This window comes from Eubalaena glacialis, chromosome 5 (assembly GCF_028564815.1).
Source record: "Eubalaena glacialis isolate mEubGla1 chromosome 5, mEubGla1.1.hap2.+ XY, whole genome shotgun sequence".
Lineage (NCBI taxonomy): Eukaryota > Metazoa > Chordata > Mammalia > Artiodactyla > Balaenidae > Eubalaena > Eubalaena glacialis.
The window spans coordinates 977,675-984,888 of NC_083720.1; the positions used below are offsets into that span (position 1 = coordinate 977,675).

General features: G+C 52.1%; 1 pseudogene; it reads left to right on the top strand.

Annotated features, from left to right (window-relative positions):
* On the top strand, positions 1-96 carry LOC133092867 (U6 spliceosomal RNA; annotated as a pseudogene).
* Positions 97-7,214: the final 7,118 nt, after the last annotated feature.

Sequence of the window (7,214 nt, forward strand, 5' to 3'; positions counted from 1 at the left end):
TTTTAAAAAGACAATTAGATTGGAAGGATACAGAGACGATTAGCATGGTCCCTGTGCAAGAATGACTCGCAAATTCGTGAAGCGTTCCATATTTAAAAGAAAAAAGACAATGAGATAACTTGGATGTATAGTAATATATGAAATTAATACCTAAATCAATAAATCTCATACACTAACAGTAAAAAGATGTTTGCAATTAATCGTGTAAGACTTTTAAAATAATAATACCGGAGAGGGAAGGCTTTGGTCCTGTGGCCGCTGCATCTGCCTGGCCCCAGCTCCCCTCCAGCCCCCTCACCTGTGCTCGCCCACCTGTGCCCGCCCGGGCTCCCCACAGCCTCGCCCCAGGGAGCTCCTGGCTGCACAGGTGTGGACAACATGACCCTCCCGCACGGCGGCACCCACAGCAAGCGTCTCTGTCACCCCACGTGTCCCAGGTCTCGCCCTGGGAGCGGCAGGGCTGGTGTTCATCCCAGGTGCCGCAGCACGCTCTCTCCGCTGCAGTCCCTGCAATGCTGTGGGGTCTCATTTGTCATCTGTCACTGTGGTTTCTTGTTCCTGGAGCGAGTTCCCAGCTGAAGGGGAGCTCCCTGGGCAGGGGTCCCAGCACGGGGCACATGCAGGACCCAGAGAAAGTTCCCCTGAGCTGAAAGGGCATTAACTGAGCAGAGGGCGGCCTCTGAGACAGCCCATGACCCCCGCCTCCCGGGTTCACGCCGACCGTGGGCCGCACCCACACTTGCATCAGGCTCCGCAGGTGGTGGGTGTGCCGTGGCTAGCTGGCCCACCGAGGGAAGCCGGCTGCTTGCAAGTGTCCTTGGAGAAGCCCCGGCGGCAGGACCGAGGGTGACCCCGAGGAAACGTGTGCTGTGCAAAGGGCAAGGAAGAGCCATCGGGGTGGGACATATGTGGGGACACCCACAGCCACTGACAGCACATGACAGAACTGTCAACGTCCTGTGGGTAAAACGAGGCTGCCCGTGCACAAGAAGAGGACAGAAAGCCAAGAGGGCAGGGCCGGAATTAAAGTGACCAAGGTCCTGGTGTTGGGGGGAGGCAAAGACCTGGGTGAGCTTCAGACTTTGCGAGGTAAGGAAGCTCATTATGACGGCGGGGCACCCACTTACAGAGCAGAAACAGAGCTCATAACATCACGACCAGGAGAGGGAGAAGCCACAGAATCCAGTGACAGAAGACTTACAATAAGTGAAAAAACACCTACTTCTCCAGGGAAAGCTGGAGGTAGGATTAAGAAAACCACTCTGGTCTGTTCACCAAAGACCTAACATACAAGGCTACTGAAAGATTTAACACAAAAGGATGTAAAAATATACACCCAGTGACGTCCGCTTCTGGTCAGAATGCAGAGGATGCTGAAACCCTCGGTTCCCGACAAGAAAACTCATCACATTAAAGCCAGGGATGCAGGAAAAGCAGCGCCTGCAGGGCGGCCTGAAGAATTGAGTTGCACAGAGAGATGAGCCTCTCCTCACGGGCACCCGGGGTGGGCACCTGGCATGGTGGGGGGTCAGCAGTCTCGGTCAACAGTCCAAACTATCAAGTGTCTAACAGGCATGGAGCTGGAGGCCCAGAGGGCAGAAGACAGAAGACTACAGAAAAAATTCTAACAACCCACTGAGTTCAGAAGCTGGCTGAAACAGCAGCAACCATGCAAGATAAATACAAAGAAAAACCATTCCTAGATGTGGCCAACTGCTGAAAACCAAAACTAAAGAGAAAATCTCAAACACTTCCAGAAGAAAAAAAAAAAAGACACATCACTTACAGGGATTCAACAATAAAATCACTTCTGACCTCTCAGCAAAAACTATGCAAGCCCGAAGACAATGGAATTGTTTCTTTAAAGAAGGAACGAGACAAACTAGAATTCCATGTGTGGCAAAACTATCCTTTAAAAATTAAGGCGAAATGAAGATATTTTCAGATAAATGAAAGCTGAGCCATCATACCCAATTACAATACATGCTAAAGGGGGGTTTTCAGGCTGAAGACAAATGATATCCAGTGGAAACTCAGATCTGCTGGAAGGAATGAAGGGCATCAAAAATGGTAAACATGGCGACCAAAAGAAAGACATTATAGCTATTTTAACATTACACAAAATAGAATTTAATCAAAATTATCAGTAGAGACAAAGAGGGTTAACTTGCAACCATAAAAGATTCAACTCAACAGAAATATATAATTCTAAACGTGAATGCACCTACAAAACTACAAGGAGAAATAGACAATTTGGCCATCATAGAATCTAACACAGCTATCAATACTTGATATATCAGGTAGACAAAAAAATTCAATAACGATAAAGATTTGTACAATAAACCTAGATCTCACAGACATATATGGAACGCTACACCTTCAGAATATATATTCTTTTCAAGCACAGGTGGAATATCTATAAAAATTGGCCATATGTCAGGCCATAAACTTCCAGCAAATTTCCTACTATGATGCAGGTAAGTTAAATACCAGCAACATAATAGAAAACAAACAAACTCCACAGGCACCACCTCACCCCATGAGGATGGCTACTATCCAAAACAACAGAAAACAACAAGCGTCAGCCAGGATGTGGAGAAGCTGGAGCCCTGTGCAAGGCTGGCGGAACGTGAGATGGCACAGCTGCTGGAGAACAGTGTGGAGGTTCCTCAAAAAACTGAACAGTCACCACTGGACCCAGCAATTCCACTGCTGGTCACACGCTCAGAAGAACTGAAAGCAGGGTATCAGCGGGGTATTTGTACCCCCACGTTCATAGCAGCGTTATTCACAACAGGCAAGAGGTAGACGCAACCCAAGCGTCCATCCACACAGTGGAATGTTACTCAGCCTTAAAAAGGAAGGAGATTCTGACACCTGCTACAACATGGATGAACCTTGAGGACATTTAAGTGACATAAGTCAGTTAAAAAAAAATATACTGTGTGATTCCACTTATATGAGTCCCTAGAGGAGTCAAATCCACAGAGACAGAAAGCAGATGAGGGGGAGCCAGGGGAGGGGGACGGAAGGTTAGTGTTTAATGGGTGCAGAGCTCAGTTTGGGAAGATGGAAAAGTTCTGGAGATGGATGGTGACGGCTGCACAGCAACCTGAATGTACTTAATGCCACTGAACTGTGCACTTAAAAACAGGAGTAGAGTCACGGATGTAGAAAACAAAATTATGGTTACCAGGGGGTAAGGGGGGGAGGGATAAATTGGGAGACTGGGATGGGCATAGACACACTACTATATATAAAATAGGTAACTCATAAGGGCCTACTGTAGAGCACAGGGAACTCTACTCAATACTCTGTAATGGCCTCTATGGGGAAAGAATCTAAAAAAGAGTGGATATATGTATAGGTATAACCGATTCACTTTGCTGGACACCTGAAACTAATACAACATTGTAAATCAACTATACCCCAATAAAAAAAATTTTTTTAATGGTTAACGTGGTAAATGTTATGTTATATGTATTTTACCACAATAAAAAAAAAAATTGGAGACAGGGTCTTTAAAGAGGTGAATAATGTAAAATGAGGTCCCAAGGGTGGGCCCTGATCCAATCTGACTGGTGTCCTTATAGGAGGAGGAGATTAGGACACAGACACACACAGAGGGACGACCACGTGAGGACACAGGGAGGAGATGGCCGTCTGCACGCCCAGGAGAGGCCACCTCAGGAGGACCCAGCCCCGCGCACACCCTGAAGTGGGACTTGCAGCCCCCAGGACCGTGGGGAGCAAATGCCTGTTGTCTGAGGCCCCCCAACGCACCACCCCCCCCAGTCTGTGGTACTTGTTGCAGCAGCCCTAGAAAACTCATGTACAGATTAAAGGAGAAACATCGTATGATCATCTCAACAGACGAATAAACGAAAATTCAACATTCGTTCATGTTTTTTATCATTAGCAAACTAGGAATAAAATTGGACTTTCTGTGAATCTCCCGGGTCTTCCCCGCGCTCTGCTCCTTGTCTTCGGGGGTGGAGGGAGGACCTGGGGCCACAGGACGAGCCCCACCCTCTGCCACCAGCACAAGGATCCCCAACAAGCCCTTCCCAGGCCGCCCGCTGGGGGGCCTCCAAGGTGTCTTTTCAGCCTGTTAACAAGCAGTCCTGGCCGTCGAGAGCCACCAAGGGGCGCGAGATCAGGGATGTCGCCGTGAGCACCTGGGGAACCCAGCTCCAGCGCCCAGACCTCAGCCAGAGACCCAGGACCGGGTGGACAAAACTGGAAGGTGGATGGGGCCTGAGTCCCCTCCTGGACGCCCTTGACTGGACAGCCCTCACCCGGCCAGAAACCACAGAACATTCCCCACACGTGTGCATGCACACACGTGCAGGCGGGCACAGCCCCACACGAGCATATACACACCCGTGCACGCACACACATTACACATGTATACGGCCATACATGGGCAGGCACACAAACCCATGCGTGCACATACACACACGTGGGCCCACAGGTGCACACATGCGGGTGCACGCAGGCTCATGTGTGGGCACGTGGGTGTGCACACTTGCATATGTGTGCACATAGGTACACACATGCACACACATGCACGCATGCCTCACCACATTCCAAACGGTGAGACATTTATAGGCCGCATTATTTAAACCAATGCGGTGAAACTAAAAATTGCTAAAAGGATCTAAAAAAGAAGCCAGATGATTTGGAAATTCAAAGCTACTCTCCTAAATAACTCTTAGGTCAGAGAGCAAATGAAAGTTGCTGTGACAGACGATTTTACAAGTATTGGGAGAGAGACTGCACATCCCCGGGGCCAGCTTCAGGAGGGGTTGTCAGAGAATTCACAACCTTAAATGTTTTTATTACTGAGCGAGAGAGACTGAAAATAAATGAACTAAACATTCGACACAAGGAGGGAAAACAGAACAATAAAGTAAACCCACAGGAGGCAGGAGCGAGGAGTACAGATAAAGGCGAATTAATGAATTGGAAACAAGAAAAATGGGGGAACTCATCAGTAAATCCAAGCGCTGGTTCCTCAAAATAAATAAATAAAATAAACATACGTCTGACCAGGCTAATCAACAGAGCGAGAGAACCCAGACGCCGTGCGGGCCCAGAAGAGGGGACCAGAGAGCCGGGATTAAAAGTGACAGGTTAGTACGTGGGATATTCTTGATGAAACTGACAACGTTCTAAGACAATATAAATTACCAAAATCAACTTAAAATAGGTTTTTAAAAGCTATATCCACAGCTGCAGAAAAATAGAAAAAGGTGCATGATGGGCAGTCACTTCCCCTCCCACTCGACACCTGGGCAGCCCACAGTCGGGAAGTCCATGGGCTGCGGGCACCTCGGGAGAGGGGCCCGGCTGAGCACTGGTGGGGGGAGGGGGTCAAGGTCAGGGGGCCCGGGGAAAGGGAGGAGGGGCTTGGCGCCTACGGGCTGGTGGCCCCTGTGAGGGGACCAGGGCCCTCTCCCTGCTGTCCGGAGGCCTGGGGTGGAGGCCAGGAGACGGATCCTGCTTGCCCTCGACCCTGACCACTCTGACCCTTGACCCTGACCACCGCTGAGCTCCATCCCACCCCCACCGTCCCTCCACGCCGTCATGTCAGGGTCTCCCTGGCCACACTCGATTCTCGGGAGCGTGTCTTCTCCAACTGGAATCCCCTCCATCTTGTGTATTTTGTAGGATTTGCCCAAAGTCATCTGGGGTGTGTGTGGTCTTTGCAGGAAGATGTTGAGCCACGGCCCGTTTTGTTCAGTGGCTGCAGGACTACCCCTGGGTTCTGACTTCCGGCAGCAGTTTCTGCACTATTTTCCCGGGAATTTGCCCTTTCCTCCCCGCCGCCCACCTCGCCCTCTCACCATCGTCAGGGTCCCTGCTGCCCTCAGGCTTTGTCCTCTTGTCGCCCCTGACTGTCCCTCTGGGCTCCGTCCCGCTCGGCCCGTCACCTGAGTGCATCGGAGGCAAGACTCCGAGTCTCCTCGCTCTGGCTCTGTCCGCTTCCTTCGTTTCTGCTCTTATTTTACTATCGCTTTCCTTCTTTCTTTGACTTTATCCTTCAATTCCCCGAATTCAGGCATCAGCAAGCGACCCCTGAACGGTGACTGGCCGAGAGAGCTCAGATGGATTTTCCACTTCTGGGGGGAGAAGACTGTATGTGACCCTCCAAATCCAAGGTATTTACTATCTGGGGGCAACCAGCATGGGGGTCACAAGGCACTCACCTGGAAGAGGTCAGGAGGCTGGAAGCTGCGGAGCAGCGGTGCTCGCCTGGGCTCCCAAGATGCCCCTCCGCGGCCGCCCAGGCCTGCAGGCTGACCCCGAGCAGCTTGGGGTGACGCAGGCGTGCTCTGCCTGGAGAGCCACGGCCGGCCCAGCTGGACAGGGATGTGGGGAGCCCTCCCCTGCCCGCCCGCCACCTGCCCAGGGTCCCCTGGGGCTGGGCCCGGCTGGGCTCACTCCTACACACAGCGCTGCCCCTGCCATCGCCGACTCTCCCGCGCTTCCCCGCCTGGGCCCTACAGCAGCCTCAGCCAGGCCAGGGTCCCCTCCTCCAGCCCCCGCCGAAGAGCCAACCTGGGGGCTCTCCAGACATCCTGACACCACCACCACCACGTCCCCTGCGGCCACCTTCCCGTCTCGCCCCCCCGACACGTGGCCCTGCAGCACCCCGGCCCCCTCGGCACCTTATTTTTGTGCTTTTCTCTTTCAGCTAAACCTGGGCAGCTTCCGGGGCTTCCCTGGAGGTCCAGTGGTTAAGACTCCACGCTTCCACTGCAGGGGACAAGGGTTCAATCCCTGGTCAGGGAACTAAGATCCCACATGCTGCGCGGCGTGGCCAAAAAAAACCCCAAAAAACCCGGGCAGCTTCCAAATCCCCGCTGTCCAGGTGACACCCCAGACGGGCCCAGCCAGTGGCGGACTGTTCAGAAAAGGCAGGAGGCCCCTTCTGCGTCTGTCTGCGGCACAGACATCCACCCCCCACTTCCCCGGGAGGGCAACCAGGAGCCGAACTGTGCCTCTGAGGACAGCGGGGCCCTCAGGCTGCCGCCGAGGTTTTAAGAGAAGAAAGACCTCTTTGACATTGATGGGAAAAGAACCCTTTACCGCCACTTCAGTTCTGCAAGTAAATGTGTCAGAACAGGTGCTGCTGAGTTTCCCAAGAGGCACGAGGTGGGTGGGTGCCCGGCAGGCGGCCGCGCAGCGCCGAAAGACCCTGTCCCCCA